Raw genomic sequence first — 17208 nt, forward strand, 5'->3', positions numbered from 1 at the left:
TATTTTGGTTTTGAGTAAAAAGGAGAGTTAATTTCAATTGTTAGTAGAAAATTAAAACTTGTTTGGCTTTTCGTTTTAATTTTTGACTTTTCATTTTAACTTAAACTTTTTGGTTATGGTTAATAAATGTGTGGGCTATATCTAAGAGAAGCCTTACTGAATGACCGACAGACATAACAAAATGTGATTCGAAGAACCAAACATGCCTAAACTTTTAAATTGTTTCAAAAGTAACTAAAGCCGTTAGCCGGGGAAAAGAGTTCAGTTAGCCATTCATACACGGTACACCATAGTTTTATTCGCTCTATATAATCTTTTGAAAAGTAACTATAACGGTCCTAGATTAGTCTGCATGTTTTACGACCCAGACCCTAATTAGACATTAAACATACGACCCTTTTATAAAATATCTCTTAGAAAAACTAACAACCACTGGAAGTTTACTACTTCTTTCAAGGTAACATTCATGATGTTTTTTCTAACAGTTCATATCAAAATCTCTATGAACTATCATGAGAGATTCATAGATAGAAGGATTAAATTGATTTTGTGGACCTGATGCTTTAGATAATGACTATTGAAATATCCGAAATTTCAGCAATACCTTTGTCAAATTATAAGCTACTATGATAACGAGGAAAAAAAGAGGAATTGACAATAAGGAGAGGAGTACGGATGACAAGAACAAGGAGTCGACAGAGTCGCAAAAGTCAAAACACACAAAAACGATAAAAAACACTACTTATATTTTTGAAATATTTGAGATGCAAAGGTTGTATATATTATGATAAAGAATATTTACAATAGAAGAGCCATATGTATAACAAAATGGTCAATCGCCAACTTAAGTTACCCCGTAAACATGTTGGTTGAATTACCCCTAAACATGTTCGTTAAGTTATTTGGATTAAGAACCAACCTCAAAATTTTAAGGCTATATCACCAGGTTGATATGTGAATAATTGAGACAATCATGACACAACCTTTTGGTTATCTTTGGGTATCAATTTCTCCAAAAATAATCCTCTCAGTTTACTCCAACTTCTCCATCTATATTTACAATCATCACCGTGAAAATTTAACATTCTATAAGAGACATTTGATTGTGTTCGTAAACCAGAAACAATAACAAAATTTTGCAGTCTTCCTATTTATAAGAAAACTGAAGGCCCTGGCAAGCGCTCCGTGAACATTGCAAAAGTAATGTTCAACACAAATATGAAAGTCATTCCTTCCTATTCATACCTCATTCACAGATGATGCTTCATGTACATGTTTAGTTCCCCCCTGCACGCAATGAATGGCTTTGCTTTTGCGGGTCCCACCGGAAAACTCCATTCGTGGATCTGGGTCCCACTGCAAAAGTGTGTGTGCCCTTAGCGAAAAAGGGTGTTTTATATAACAAAAAGTCTCGACCGATGGAGAAAAAAACGACAAAATAAAACCGCCACAGACAATGCATGGATCCCCTGCAAAACTCCCGAGGGGTGGGACCCAGTGGGGCCCACAAATTTTGAAAATACGTGAGAGGTGGTTTTCTCACTGTGTTTTTTGCTCGGTCTGGATAGAATTGTTGTTTACATAATATGAGTATCACTCCACTCCACTCCAATCCTCCATTAGAAAAATCATTTGCTGTTGATCTAAGGGTCCGTTTGGCACCAATGGAATTCAGTTTCTATGTAGTTCTAACTACCTAGAAATCCAATTACCTGGAAATCCGACTACCTCCGGTGCAATTCTTGATGTTTGGCATGAAAGTTTAATAGGTAGAAAATTCAGCCAAAACTCATCTATACTTGTAGTGTAATTTCTCAAAATTAGGTCATACATTTTCCAAGTGATCAATCGCATGTAAACAAGTAGATTATTCATGTTTTTGCAGAAGAAAAAAAAACATCAAATTGATGATGAAAACTAATTTAACCCCGGAAGGTACATATATTTCTATCAATCTTAATTTTTTGGTTGAGAAACATCAAATCTAGCATGAGAACTTCTTTACCCCTCCATGTAGAAAACCAAACATACATTAATCCTAACTTTTTTGATTCAGAAAAAAATCTAGGATTTAGTAAATCCATCAAAAAGTTAGTGAAGATGATGAAAAACAACTACCTGGGAAAAAGAACAGAGAAATCTTCACAAGAATTAAGGATTCAAACATAGAAAGATTAGTGAGAGTTTCCCAGATTTATGCTCATGAATTTTCTCTCAATGGCGGAGCTTTCAGGAAGAGGAGAAAAAATAGAGAAGAAAGAGAAAAGAACAAAAAATGCTTTTTGTATGAGTGGAAAATAAGGGGATAGTTCGAACTCGCGTGGGGTGATGTCAATTCTATTTCAGTCGGATAAGGGAAAATAAGTTACCGAGAAAATGGAATCATCCCTTAAATAGTTATGCCAAACACCCATAAAACCAACTACCTCCTCCGACTACCTCCCCCAACTCAACTCCTCCCTAAAAGTCACTGTGCCAAACACAGTAAAGACTGAACATTTCTTCCTTTTCTTTTGTAATCTCTTTGTAGGTAATGTTTTCATTCTGTACATAAACTCTGAGGTGTTATTAATTTTGATAAATTTTGCAATGAATTATGCTACAGGGAGCAGCAAAGAAAAGGCGTAAAAGAAGGCAAGCCAAAAGGAAATTCATTAATCAGGTTTGGAAAAAAGTCCAATCCATGACAATCTCTGATCACGTTAATTCTGTTGTAACGGATGACTCACCATCTGACATGGCATCCAACATGGAAATTGACGCGGTATCAAACTGTCCTCCCGTTTTCAAGCTCTCAGTTTCAGATGTAGTTTCTGACGATTCTTTGTCTGATTTGATCACTCATACAATTCAACTTAACCCTCCAAATTCATCTCACAACCAAAACCCTCCAAAATCACCCCAATCTAACCTACCCACAACATCAGCACCATCACCACTGTGAACACACAAATCAGGAGGGTTCTACGTGTTCACAAACAAAGTTCGCACATACAAAAATTCTTGAATTAAATATGATAGATGAGTAAAAGGGATGATATTGTCGATTAATCGACTCAAAGCCTTCGGACTCATCACTGCCTAGTCGAGAGTAATATCAGGAGTTGATCGTGTAATGAGTAAGAAAACAAACACGAACATAAATCCGAAACGTAAAGGATATACGATGAACTTAAAGTGCTGAAATAGAAATAAGATGGAGATTTACGTGGTTCGGCACTAAGGCCTACATCCACGGGGTTGGTGTTTCACTATATATTGAACGGTTACAGACATAGTCGAATGACTTTTGATTGCACATAGGTCTGCGGAGATAAAGGATATACTTACTCTTCCTATTTATCTCTCTACTATCTTCTCCTCTAATTCCTCTAACTTGGTCGACCCCCTTCTCTCTTGGTGGAGAGGAGTATTTATAGGGTTCGACCGTGGGACCTACTTCTGAGAGTAGTGCAACCTTATCTTCTTGTGCTTTGTGTCCATCACGCAGAGGTCTTCTTCCTTTACGATGCCCCCTGCGTTCCATGCTTGATCACGAAGGGTTGTCCTCGTTCGTTCCATGGGTTGATTGACACGTACACTGCTCAGAACGTTTAATGCGGGTAGTTGAGACGTTTGCTCGTGTCAGACAAGTGTCTTCTGCCCTTGTCACATCCATGTCAGTCAGATTTCTCCTCACCGTTGATCTTGGATCTTTTTGGGGATAAGAGAAAGTAGATATTTGGGAGCTATTTGGTGCTCCGGAGAAACATCATACTTCGGTACACCTTAATTTTCTGCAATCGGATTATCTGGACGAAGATCTGATGTTGATGGGATATGCTTCTTGGTTATAAGCGTGTCTCATCATGTTTTGATGGCTTGATTCACATGCCTTCCACGTGTTTCTTCATAAACACGTGGCTGATGGTGAAATATGTACACACAATTTGCCCTTTTTCTTCTGACTTGGGTGTTAGTGGGAGTTTAGAAGAAAAATAACGTTACATATTCCTCATCTCTCTCCTAATAACTTCCCCTAAATATTTGGGCACGTTTCCCACCCCATGTATTAACTGCTCTCTTAAAGGGAGGGGACGGTTATGGTTCTTCTCCCAAGCTTATTAATAAGAGAGAGAATGTGAAAATTTTCTAGAAATAAATTTTATTCTCTTTCTGTCAGTCTTCATATATTTTTTCAGAGGTTTTGGTTATTTCTCCTTGTTCTCCAGTTATTAACTTCTCATGTCCTATCATTAATCACGCCCTGCTCCTGATTCTTTCTGATTCTTCTGCCCTTTCCCGTTCGTTGGTGTTTGTCTTCTTCTTTGTGGTGTTGTGGATTCCTTCTATATAGGTATAGGGTTTTTTCACTTTTTGTGTTGTTGGTTTGTCCATCTTCCGCTGTTGTATCGACTTGTTTATCTTCTGCTGCTGTAACTTGTTTGTTTTGTGATGAAGAACACATATGTCGAAGCATATATGCTTGCCCTTGTTCTTCTTTACAAAGCGAATAGGCCAGTATTTTAATTGATTGATTGTTCTCTAGTTTTAGGGTTTTTGGGAGAGACTAAGATGAACTGTCAATTTATTGGTTTTTTGATCTTTGGTAGCCCCCTCGTATTCACTTCTAAACTGTTTTTGTGTTTCCTCGTAGCTGTGTCTGATCGTCCGCGGGTTCCTTACCAGACCCCGCCGTCTAGTACGCCAAGATCCCCTCCACGTAGAGACTCTGATAGATCTCCACTTGGGGAAGGTTCCTCTAAATATTTGCAAACGGATCCTCGTGGTCATAGGGTTTCATCTTCTTCTGGTATGAAGGCTTTGCCTACTAAGAAAAGGGATCTGTCGAAGGGTCCTTCTGGGTCTAGGTACGCTGTTAATCGCGCTCCTTCTCGTCCTCGTGAAGATTCTAGGAGTACGCAGGCTTCCCCCCGTGATGATTCTAGGAGTACGCGGGCTCCTCCTCCTCGTAGTGAAACATTGGATGTTCCGCCCCTTCGTTCCATGGCTCCTCCTTCAGTGCCCCTGCAGAGTTCTTTGCCGCCTCCTCCAACGGTTTCTTTCAAGGGGAAGTACTCCAAGGGTACTATGTTGAAAGTTGATTCGCCTAAAAAGATTTCTTCCAAAAGAAAGGATTCCGAATCGAGTCCCACGTCAGATTCCGCAGACGAGGAAGAGGCTGCCCCAGTGATACGCAGCGTTTCAGTTGGTAGGAAGAAGGTCACATTCAAGCATATTGATCTTGAGATGTTCCAGGAAAAACATGAGCTTCAAGCCTTTGAGTTTCGCTTCTATGTCCTTGATGATGATATCACTTACGAACTCATCTCTAATTATCAGTTTGATGAGTTTCATCTGTTGACTACCGTTGGAGCCTTCGAGGCGGGTTACCCCTGTATAAGTCGGGTGACTCCTTTTATTATGATGTGCTGGCTAGTCGTGAAGGTTCTTCCACAAACACTCATAATCATTCTGTGTCGCAATTGTTTGGGAATTATTTTCTTGCACAGAAGGAATGTTATCTGCGGAGCAAGGGGGAGACGATGATGACCTACTACGTTCCAAATCCTGCTGAGAGAGAGTGGTACACTCTCAAAATTTTAATAGCTCCTTTGGGGATTATGTCAACAGTAGGAACCATAAACCATGGAGTGTTATTCTTCGTAACGTTGCTACTCCTCGGGGTGAAATTCGTCTTTTAAGTGAGGTGAGCGATGCCAAGCTGAAGTATGTTCCTGGCACTAAGGGATCTGCTAAACGGAAACTCTTTCCTGCTCGTAAAAGGATTAAGCGTGATCATGTTTATGAGTGGCATGCTACTGTCATTGAAGTTGTTGGCCCTTGGGCTTACGGTTGGATTCCTGGTTCGCGCGGTTGGCGTCCTTCCGAAAACAGCAAGCCTCGTGAAACTCCTCCTGATCGTTATGCAGATTTCTGCCCTTGGCGTCTGAATTTTGCGGGTATGAATTTTCTTTACGCTCTTGATGTCGTTGATGGAGATGAGGAGGAGGGTTCTGGTGCTACCCTTCCTCCGAAGAGTGTTGCTACTGCCAATGTACAGTTTCTTCTTATGTTCTCTATTCTATGGAAAAAAAATTCAAGTGAGGGAGAAAATGAGCCTTTGTTGGGACATGTACTGGTTTGTAGGTGTCGAAGAAGAAGAAAATTGGACCCAAGCAATCTTCTACTGTTGTGACTGGTGAGGATGAGGTTTATGAGGAGGTTACTAGTCATGTGAACGAAGGGTTTGCTGAGGATGAAGAAATGTACGATGGAGAAGAACGCACTGATACTTCTCCCCCTGATGACGAGGGTGGTATAGGTGAGGAAGAAGTTGCCGCGGGTGGTGATGGTGAAGCTGAGGGTAATATTACTGCAGGTGGTACCGGCGAGGAGGGATCTGCCCTTGTTGGCGATAATACTGGTGGTGTGGGTGGTGAAGGATTTTTTGCTGGTGGGAATGAGGTTGTGGGTACTCTGCCTGTTATTTCCCCAGAATTTTCCTTTGGTAGGATATATTTCGCAGGGGAATCCTTTGATGTAAACGCTGCTATGGGTCTTGCCGAAGACTTCTCATTGCTTTCCCAAAATGATGATTGGGATGTGCTTGGGAATCTTGGTAAAGAGGGTGCCACTGATCAGCAGGCCGAAAACGCAGGTGGTCAGGACGGGGGATTTGATGTTGAAACTTGCGCGAAAGAGGAAATAACAGCCAGGGAGAATTCTGCGGTTGAGTCTCCTTCGGAGGATTTCCCTCACTCGCTTATGCCTGAGGGTGAAGATGCCATCTTGGCTTGGCTTAAGAAGAAGAATCCGATGTTCGTCCATAATCCTGCCCCAGTGGTCACTGGTGAGAAGAATTCCGACGCTTATACTCGTCAGATGATGCAATTGTCTTCTGAGGACCGCGTTGCGGAGATGTGGGAGAAGACTTTGAGAGCTTCGGAAGCTAACCTCGTGGTTGACCCTCCATCCTCTGTTGCTGATATGATGGCCATAGCTGATGGGTACCAGTACGGTTTTCCCCAGCAACGTGTCTTGGAGGTAAATCCTTGTACTTTTTTTTCTTTGTGATATTCGAACCCTTCGATGTAATAATGTTTGTTGTTTTAGACATAGATGATGAGGATCGAACATTGTAACCATGTTCTGTACCAATTATTCAAAGAAAAGTCTTTAAAGTCGGAGGCTAAGCTTCGTCATAGAGAAGAGGAACTGTCTGCGGCTGAGGTGGAGATAAATGGACTGAGGGGCCGCCTTAAGGAAAAAGAACAGCTGAGTAACGCTGAGGAGAGTCTTCGTTTAGAGCTTGCTGCAATCCGCAATGAATTGGAGCAGACTCGCAGAAATGTCTCGTCCCTCACAGGTTCTTATTTTACCAATCTTTCACTCCTCGTGATTCCCTATTTGTACTTTGGTGTTCTGTGTGAGTCTCCCCACCCTATCTTCAGTGGGTAGAGTCCTCGAGCTGATATGGATTCGGAAAGAAAGGGAACGACAGAAATCCCGTATTGTAGAGTTGGTGGAGAAGATGAAAAGCGAAGCCGTAAAGTGGAATGCTCGTGCTGATGAGCATAACGTCTTAGCAGCTGAGTGGCGTGAAAAGCGAACACAAATGGTTGATATGCAAAATAAGTACAACCATGACTGTCGTCTGTTCAATGGTACACTTCTATGGACGCGTGATAACCTGCGGGAATCTCGAGGACATGCTTCGGATTTAGAGGCTAGAGTGCGCCTTTTGGAAGAAGAGTTACGACAGGCTCGTTCCTTCTTAGTCCCCGGGTTTAGGGATAGTATGATGCGTCTTACCAAAGAAAGAGATAATGCTAGGGCCGAGGTCGGCGCTCTTAGTAAAGCCCTAGCAGCGTCCCGAGCTGATGTTGCCCGCCAAGTGGAGTCTGAGAGAGATCTCGAAGTAAATGTGTATCGACTCCATAAAGGAATGGGGGAGATGAATGATGAAGTCAACCATCTTCGTCACTTGGATTCAATGAAGCAGATAGACTTAGATGCGAGTCAATTTGCTCTTACGAACCTTCAAATGGATTATAAGAAATTATCCGACGAGTATGACTTTCTTGATGAGGCACGGGACGCAGTTGTTAATGAGTATGAAGAGGCTTAGGCTAATGTCGAAGGTATAACCTCTTTTTATCGAGTGTGATTCTGTTATTTCTTTGTTTTAACCCCTTGGTATTTCTTGTATTCAGCGCTCGAGGGACAGTTTCACGCAGCAAATGATGAGCTTGAAAAAGCTCAATCTGCCTTAGTGCAGCAGGAGGGACAAACCAACTATTTTAAAGGGTTGGTCGAGTCTCGTGAGGAAGCAGCAGAGATTGCCTCCAAAGAGGAGGAACGTTTATCTTCATTGTTGTCTCAGGCCCACCAGCGGACCGTTGTTATCACATATAAAGCTCGATCTCAGTTAGATGAGGAGACCAACAAATTCCTAGACAAGATTGAACTTGATCTTAAAGCCGAACATGGTCTTGTCAAGAATTATCCGCGTCGTCCCTCACCCGCGCCCTTCTCTGGTTCTTCTGGGCCTTCTTTAGGTGGTAGCGTACCTTCATCTCGCAAAGACAACCTTGCTGATGGAGCTGTATCGTCCAAGTAGATTTCTTTTATTAGTCACAGAAAGTTTATCCTCGTTGATTATATAGTTTCGGATCATTTTTTGATGTGTTTCTTGCTCTATCTTATTTGCTGAACTTGTAATCAATTCTTTATGGATTGGATCATCCTTTTGGAATACCTGCATTATTAATTTATTTTTATTTTCAGTATTGTGAGGCGTTAAATTATAAATAACTTGATTTGTTAAACGTTCGAGTGTTTGGGTGCGACACCCAAGGTAGGTACCTTCGTGATCGTCTTGAGACCTGTCACCCCGCTGTCGAATCCTGGGCCAGAGGATTCCCAAACGGTGGGGGCCTAGGAAGCGTTCTAGGATATGGGATGCTTATTTGAAATATTTACATGCACCCATTCCGTCGACCCGTTGCCTTAAAATTGGTTGGGTATCTCTTTTTGCTGGGTGCCTTCCCCATGGTCTTACACTCATAGACACTGATAGGGGAGCCCTGAGAGATTGTAGATTAACTACTTTACCCAATATTGTTAATTTATTATGTAATGTACCTGCGTTCACCCAGCGGGCCCTTTAACTATTTTGTTTTCTCGAAGATTTTGCAAAAAGTTTGTTTGATTGATAGGTTGATGCCTGCTACTCCTCGTCCAGAGATAGAAACATGTAGAGCGGTTACGCTGCCTTCTTCTACTGGTATTCTTCACGCAGATGCAAAGCTGCGTTGCTCCTAAAGGTAGTATGGTTTGAGCCATTTAGCATTCCAAGGGTGTCGGAGGACCTCGCCTTTCAGATTGCGAAGCTAGTAGGAACCGTTTCCCGCAATGTCGTGTATTATAAAAGGTCCTCCCAATGTAGGTGCTAACTTGCCCCATTCCTTCTCTCGTTGATACTGCGGGATTGTTCTTAGCACATACTGCCCTTCTACAAAATTTCGAAGCTTAACCTTTTTGTTGTATTCTCTCGCTAATCTTCGTTGATAATTTTCCATCTTTTGCAATGTTGCTTTCCTCCTTTCTTCCAGGTCGTCCAGTCTCTCTAACATCATGTCCGTTGTGAGATTTTTCTCCCATGCTTCGGTCTTTGTGGTTGGCATGAGGATCTCTGTTGGGATGACTGCTTCAGCTCCATAAGTGAGGAGAAATGGGGATTCCCCGGTGGAAGATCTTCGTGTTGTCCTGTACGCCCATAATACATTTTGTAGATGCTCACACCACTGCCCCTTATGTTCTTCTAATTGCTTTTTGAGGATAAGGGCGAGGGTCTTATTAGTAGCTTCCGCTTGTCCGTTGCTCTGAGGGTATATGGGTGTGGATTTGTTCTTCCTTATTTTGAATGTGTCGAAGAGCATGTCTATATTTTTCCCTTGTAATTGCTTACCATTATCAGACACGATTTCCGCTGGTATGCCGAACCTGCAAATGATGTTTTGGAATATGAAAGTAAACACATCCACGTCTCTGATCCTGGATAAGGCTTTAGCTTCCACCCATTTACTGAAGTAGTCCATGGATACTATCAAAAATCGTCTTTTCCCTGACCCTTCGATGAAAGGCCCAACGATATCTATGCCCCATTTTGCAAATGGCCACGGACTATCCACATAATTCAGCATTGTTGCTGGCGCGTGTATCTTTTTGGCGAAATGCTGACATTATTCACATCGTCGGGACATTCTTGCGGAATATTGTATCATTGTGGGCCAGTAATATCCTTGCATTTTCGCTTTGTCGGCTGGTGATCTCATGCCGCTATGATTCCCTGCGTCACCGTAATAAATGTCGTTTAGAATTCGATGCCCCTCTTTCCTGGATAAGCAACGTAGTAACGGTCCGAGGAAAGATTTCTTGTACAGGACCCCATCCCGAAGATCATATCTTCCTACTTTGGAGAGTATTTTCCTGGCTTTTTTATGATCCGCCGGTAAGGTCCCATCCTTGAGAAACGCATGAATCACCATTCTATAATCATCTTCGTTGCTGAAATCTTCGTCTTGATTTGCTCTCGACAGGGTTTCTTCTTCGTCGAAATCGTTATGGATGTCTTCTCCCAACTGATCTTCGATATTTTCTTCCACTGTATCTTGATTGGTAGCAAAGAAAACTTGTGATGCAATTGAAGGCTCGTACACTTTTGTTATTTTGATAGCTTTGATATTCTTGTCCTTCAGCAAGGATGATATATATGCCAGGGTATCCGCGTGCCTGAGATCTCTCCTGCATAAGTGCCTGAACTTGTTCTCAGGAGAGTGCCTGAGATCTCTCCTGCATATATATGCCAGGGAATCCGCGTCCCTGTTTCTAGCGCCAGATTGTGAACACACAAATTACGAGGGTTCTACGTGTTCACAAACAAAGTTAGCACATACAAAAACTGTTGAATTAAATATGATAGATGCGTAAAAGGTATGATACTATCGATTGATCGACTCAAAGCCTTCGGGCTCATCATTTCCTAGTCGAGTAATATCAGGAGTTGATCGTGTAATGAGTAAGAAGACAAACACGAACATAAATACGAAACGTAAAGGATATACGATGAATATAAAGTGCTGAAATATAAATAAGATGGAGATTTACGTGGTTCGTCACTAAGGCCTACATCCACAAGGGTTGGTGTTTCACTATATATTGAACGGTTACAGAGATAATCGAATGACTTTTGATTGTACATAGGTCTGCGGAGATAAAGGATATACTTACTCTTCCTATTCTCTCTCTCCTATCTTCTCCTCTAATTCCTCTAACTTGGTAGACCCCCTTCTCTCTTGGTGGAGAGGGGTATTTATAGGGTTGGACCGTGGGACCTACTTCTGAGAGCCGTTGCAACCTTATCTTCTTGTGATTTGTGTCCATCACGCAGAGGTTTTCGTCCTTTACGATGCCCCCTGCGTTCCATGCTTGATCGCGAAGGGTTGTCCTCGTTCGTTTCATGGGTTGATTGACACATACACTGCTCAGAACGTTTAATACGGGTAGTTGAGACGTTTCCTCGTGTCAGACAAGTATCTTCTGCCCCTGTCACATCCGTGTCAGTCAGATTTCTCCTCACCGTTGATCTTGGCTCTTTCTGGGGATAAGATAAAGTAGATTTTTGGGAGCTATTTGGTGTTCCGAAGTAACATCATACTTCAGTACACCTTAATTTTGTGTCATCGGATTATCTGGACGAAGATCTGATGTTGATGGGATATGCTTCTTGGTTATAAGCGTGTCTCATCATGTTTTGATGGCTTGATTCGCATGCCTTCCACGTGTTTCTTCATAAACACGTGGATGATGGTGAAATATGTACACACAACCACATTCCATAAACCCAATATCACACCTAAACCCTCACCTGTGATCAATTTTAACCTAAGAGCTATCAACTTCCAACATCCTAAACACTTTATAATATCAAATTTTATTATCAATGAAGTCAACCGGCTCTTAAACCTGGGAATTAATCTGGGAATCAGTTTTAACTCCATGCTGAATCACTCTAGGAAATTTCTCCAATCGAAAGTGTTTACTAATGAACTGGTTTTAAAACTTGTGCCCATCCTACCAGTTAGGGTTAGTTCCATTGAAGGATTTGCGGTTCAAACTTTAATCATTATTCAAGAAGTTGATAACGTATCAATTCATGAGCAAAAGGCTTTACTGGGTTTTGAGGAATTTTTTATGGTGAACATTGAAGAGGAGGATAGTTATTTTACATCCTCTTCTAGCACTCCAACTATTCCACCTGGTTTTGAACCATCTCCAGCTGAAATATCAGATGATGCAACCTCTGATAATCATGACACCACTACAATAAAACTTGTAGTTCCAAAAAAGATGAAAGAAGAATGGAAGAGACTTGGTAAAACAGTTGAAAATATTTCACCTGTTTCAGCATCCAGAAGACCTGCCAAAACTAGGGGACATCACAGTTCTAAATGAGTCTCAAAATTTTGAACTGGAATATGAGAGGTCTGAATTCTCCTACTAGAATAATGGTAGTATACAAGATGATTCATCTTATAAGAGCACCAATTACTATGCTACAAGAAACCAAAATTATGCATTGTTCATAGCATGATATCAATCAAATTTGTGGCTATAAAGATAAGGATGAACATTTCAGCAGTCTATAGGAAGCTCAGGTGGAATGTTAATCATTTGGGATAAGAATTTTGTGGAAGTAAATGGCTCTCTGGTAGGAGAATACACTCTATTCATTTCCTTCAAAAATAAAATAAACAACTTTCAGTGCATGCTTACCAATGTTTATGGGCCCAATAATCCTGTGGAGAGATCAGATTTTTGGGTGGATTTGGACACTGCATGTAGATTATGGGACTTACTATGGTGTACTGGGGGTGACTTTAACACCATAAGGAAATGTGATGAGAAGAAAAATTGCACAAAAATTACAAGCAACATGAAACATTTCAACAGTTTCATCGAACAACATGATCTTATTGATTTTCCTATTAAGGGAGCCAGATACACTTGGTCGAACGGCCAATTTAATCGTGTGATGTGCAGATTAGACATGTTCCTTATTTCTCCTTCCTTTGAAACCCATTTCCTTTCATCTCTCAGTTAGCTAAAGCTAGACCCACCTTTGATCACATTACTGTAATCCTGGACACCTCAGACCCTTCATAGGGTCCTAGTCCATTCAGGTTTGAAGTAATGTGGTTCATGGAGAATGGTTTTTTAAATTTATTGCAAGAATGGTGGCTTTCTTTCTGTTTTGCAGGTAATCCCAACACAATTTTGTGTCTATAACTTAAAGCTCTTAGTGAAAAATTGAAGGAAATATTTGCTCACACAAACACCAAGTAAAATTCAATCTTAGAAGACATACAAGCAATTGAAAGCATTGCTGAAGATAATATTCTCACTGAGGAAGATGTCAAGGAGAAGATGATGCACATGGTAGAATTTGAGAAGGTTACTCAAATGGATGAAATTTCTTGGAAACTGAAATCCAAGACGCAATGGATGTAGGATGGTGATAGAAATACTTCCTTTTTCATTAGTAACGCCTCCGCCAGAAGGAGACATAACAACATAAAGCAGCTTTACATTGATGGTGAATTAGTTTTTGATAAAGCAAGACTTCAAGATCATATTGTAGACTATTATTCCACTCTTTTCACCGAAGATGAGATCGTCATACCAGAATTAGAAGGAATTGAATTTGACAAGATAAATCATTGGAATCTGAAATTTTGGATACCAACTTCACGAAAACAGAAGTACTTCAAGCCATTAAAGATTTGGGCAATGACAAAGCACGTATCCCTGATGGATTTCACATCATATTTTTTAGTAAATGCTGGAGTTTTATCAAATATGACTTAATAGAAACTGTTATTGAGTTTTTTTCTATAGGTCTAATTGGTATTAAGCATATTTATACCTTCATCACTCTGGTGCCAAAGAAAGACTATGTTGAAACCATTAAGGGCTGCAGGCCAATTTGTCTCTTGACAAGTATCTATAAAATCATTTCCAAAGTTCTTGCAACAAGACTCAAGTTGGTGATGGATAAGCTAATCTCTTATGTACAATGTTCTTACATTGAGGGTAGACAAATTATTCATGGCACTTTGATAGCAAATGAACTGCTGGATTAAAAGCTAAAATCAGGGAAACCTGGTAACATCTGCAAAATTGATCTTGAAAAAGCTTTTGACAGAATAAATTAGAAATATCTGGAGTTTATTTTACATCAAATGGGCTTTGCAGCTAAATGGTGTAAATGGTTAAAATTCTGTTATTCTACTGCCTCATTTTCAGTCCTCATAAATGGATCATCCTTGGATTTTTCAGTAGCTCAAGAGGGGTAAGACAAGGGAGTCCAGTTTCCGCTTTACTCTTCAATATTGAAATGGAGGATTTTCTAGGTATATGGATAGAGCTGCTAATTTAAATCTGTTTAGTGGATTTTCTGTCAATTCTGACAGTATTACTATCAACCATTTACACTATGCAGATGGCACTATCTTCTTGGTTGATCATAAGAAAGAAGAGTTACATAATTTAATTTCAGCCCTACAATATAAGTGCTTTGAGTACATTGCAGGTCAGAAGGTAAATACTTCTAAAACTAGATTGATTGCTATTGGTGATGTTCCTGAAATTGCCATATGAGCTGCTTAATTTGGTTGTGCTACTGAAATTAAACGGTGATGAAACTCTCGCTTCCTATTGGCCTAGAAAAACCTTTTTTTAATGTAGAAGCTATGGTGAGGACACTTGACATACCATATTAATTTTAATAATTAAAATTTTGTTACACTTTATTTACATAAGCTACTTAACTGTTCGTTAGTAACGGCGTCCATGGAAAAGTAGGTGAATTAGACTTTCATTAGGATTTCAACCTAATCAATTCTTTACACCGTGTTTACACCAATATATAATTGTACGATAGTAACACCGTTGCATGTGAACAATACTTCGGTTAGTAATATTTTTTGCATTTTATTCCCAGACAAACGGTAAATAGCTAATAGTGTGGGCCCGCGGAACAGTCAAACTCACGCAAGGCTTACAGTATTACTTTTAGTATTATTTTCATTGCAAGCGTAAGATGTTGTTCATACAATTCTTCACCTGTTGGATCTTCTCGCGTTTGCAGTACAGAATAGCTAATACTGAACTCATCACAAGATTTTCCGATTGTAAACATCAATTGATCCCACTTCAAAAGGGAAAAATAACGTAGATAAACTAATCAACACCGTTGGATGATAAGAAAGTTGAAACTTATGGAGCCAAATAATGGAGTAAAAGTCCACGTATATTTAGTCAAAAGGGATGTAACTTTTACAAGTTGTAAATCCCAAGGGAAGAAGAAAATTTGTTCCAGATTATATTTGGAATTCCGGACTAAACTAGGATTCCGCTACTTGATTAAGAATGTTAATTCAATGACCATCGAATTGTTTTTTTTTACCGTTGAAGAGGTAGAGTTGTTGGGAGTATAAAATATGATAAAAGAGGTTGTCTGCTACCATCTAAAAAGATAAAAACTTTATACTAAAAGAAAAAAGAAACCTTGTTATTATGGAATCATGTTGGTAAGGAAATTGTGTTGATAAGGAAACTGCATCAGCACGAGGCGGGGCGAAGCCCCGCGCACACCAAATCACCGGCGTGGGGCAGATCGAACCGCTATACTAAAAATACATTGCCACGGGGCGAAGCGAAGCCCCACGCACACCAAACTGAAAATATTGTTGAAAGAAAATAAGTTCGGTACGTTGCACGGGCACTAATCTAGTACAAAGAAAAGAAAGAACAAAGTTCCAAAGAGACAAAGACAAGGTCAAGAACTGACCAAAACAAGAAGCAACAGAAGCCAAAAAAACAAAACAACAGCAATGAGACGAAGCACCCCTGCAACAAGTTACTTCTTCTTTGCCGATTTTCCGAGACCCCTACCAAGGTTGTCATTTTTAGGCTCCTCCTTCCAGCCTAATTTTTCAAGCTCCCTTCCTTCCTAGATTTCCGAAGCTTATCATTTAGCTCACTAAATATACCCATATTTGACTGTTTTCCACTAGGATCTCCTATCAAAGTGGAAATTTTTTCAATACGTTGAGCTTTAGTCATAAGAATCCTGATTGGAATGTCTGCAAGAGATTTTCCGTGCACAATTTCCATATCCTCACCCGAAGATTCATTGTCCTCAGTTTCAATTGCGTCAGGAGTAGAGTTCAAATCCTTTTCAGCAACAAATCCTACCTTATTATTTACACGGGCATAAGTACCCGAGTTAAGTGAAACTAGGCTTTCTGCATAACTACTTGCATCAGTGAGGCATAAATTACTTAAAATCTTGGCTTCTCTGAAACTTGAGTGCTTTGGATCATATATAACTAACTTCTTACCATTATTTAGTAGAATCTAATCATTCTTTAAAGACCACATACGCCTAGAAGGAAATTTACTCATTATACTTTCATGGCCAATGATATAACGTCGGGTCCAGGATTCTTGAAATCCATAATCTATCATCAACCAAACTTCAAAACAAACATGCGAAACCGTTACGAGTAGACAAAGGCACCCTTCCAAAACGTCAAGGTTTATTGAAGAGCACTTCTTCTTTAAGAGTTCTTTTGGAAGTTGCAATTCGTCAAATTTCTCATTGCTCAAATCAAAAGAAATTATTAACATGGGTGAGTTTTTTGCACGGACTTTGTGAAACCAGTGGAAAGCTCGGTTAACAAGAATCCCAATTTGTGGCCCCCGAAACGTCGTATAAGGCAAGATTTCACCACGTCTCCATGAATCTGATCTTAACATATTGTTAAGGATCGAGCAAGAGAGAGGAGAGCATAAACGCGGAAGCATTAAAAGACTACATTGATAATAATTCTTGGTAGCTCAACTTTCATGGCTCAACAGCCTATTTATATTGTTCACAAACTTGACGACCACTCAAGGTACTTTCCTAACTAAGATCAAACTCTAAACATAGACACTTTCCTAATATAACTCTCACAACTTAACGTGCATCTCTCCTAAATATAGACTCTCATATATTATTTCCTAATACCCTCCCTCAAGATGGAGCATGTAGATCACGAATGCCCATCTTGGACAAAAGAAATTTAACTTCAGTTTTCTTCTTTTTTTTTTCAACAC

This window comes from Papaver somniferum, chromosome 10 (genome assembly GCF_003573695.1).
Source record: "Papaver somniferum cultivar HN1 chromosome 10, ASM357369v1, whole genome shotgun sequence".
NCBI lineage: Eukaryota > Viridiplantae > Streptophyta > Magnoliopsida > Ranunculales > Papaveraceae > Papaver > Papaver somniferum.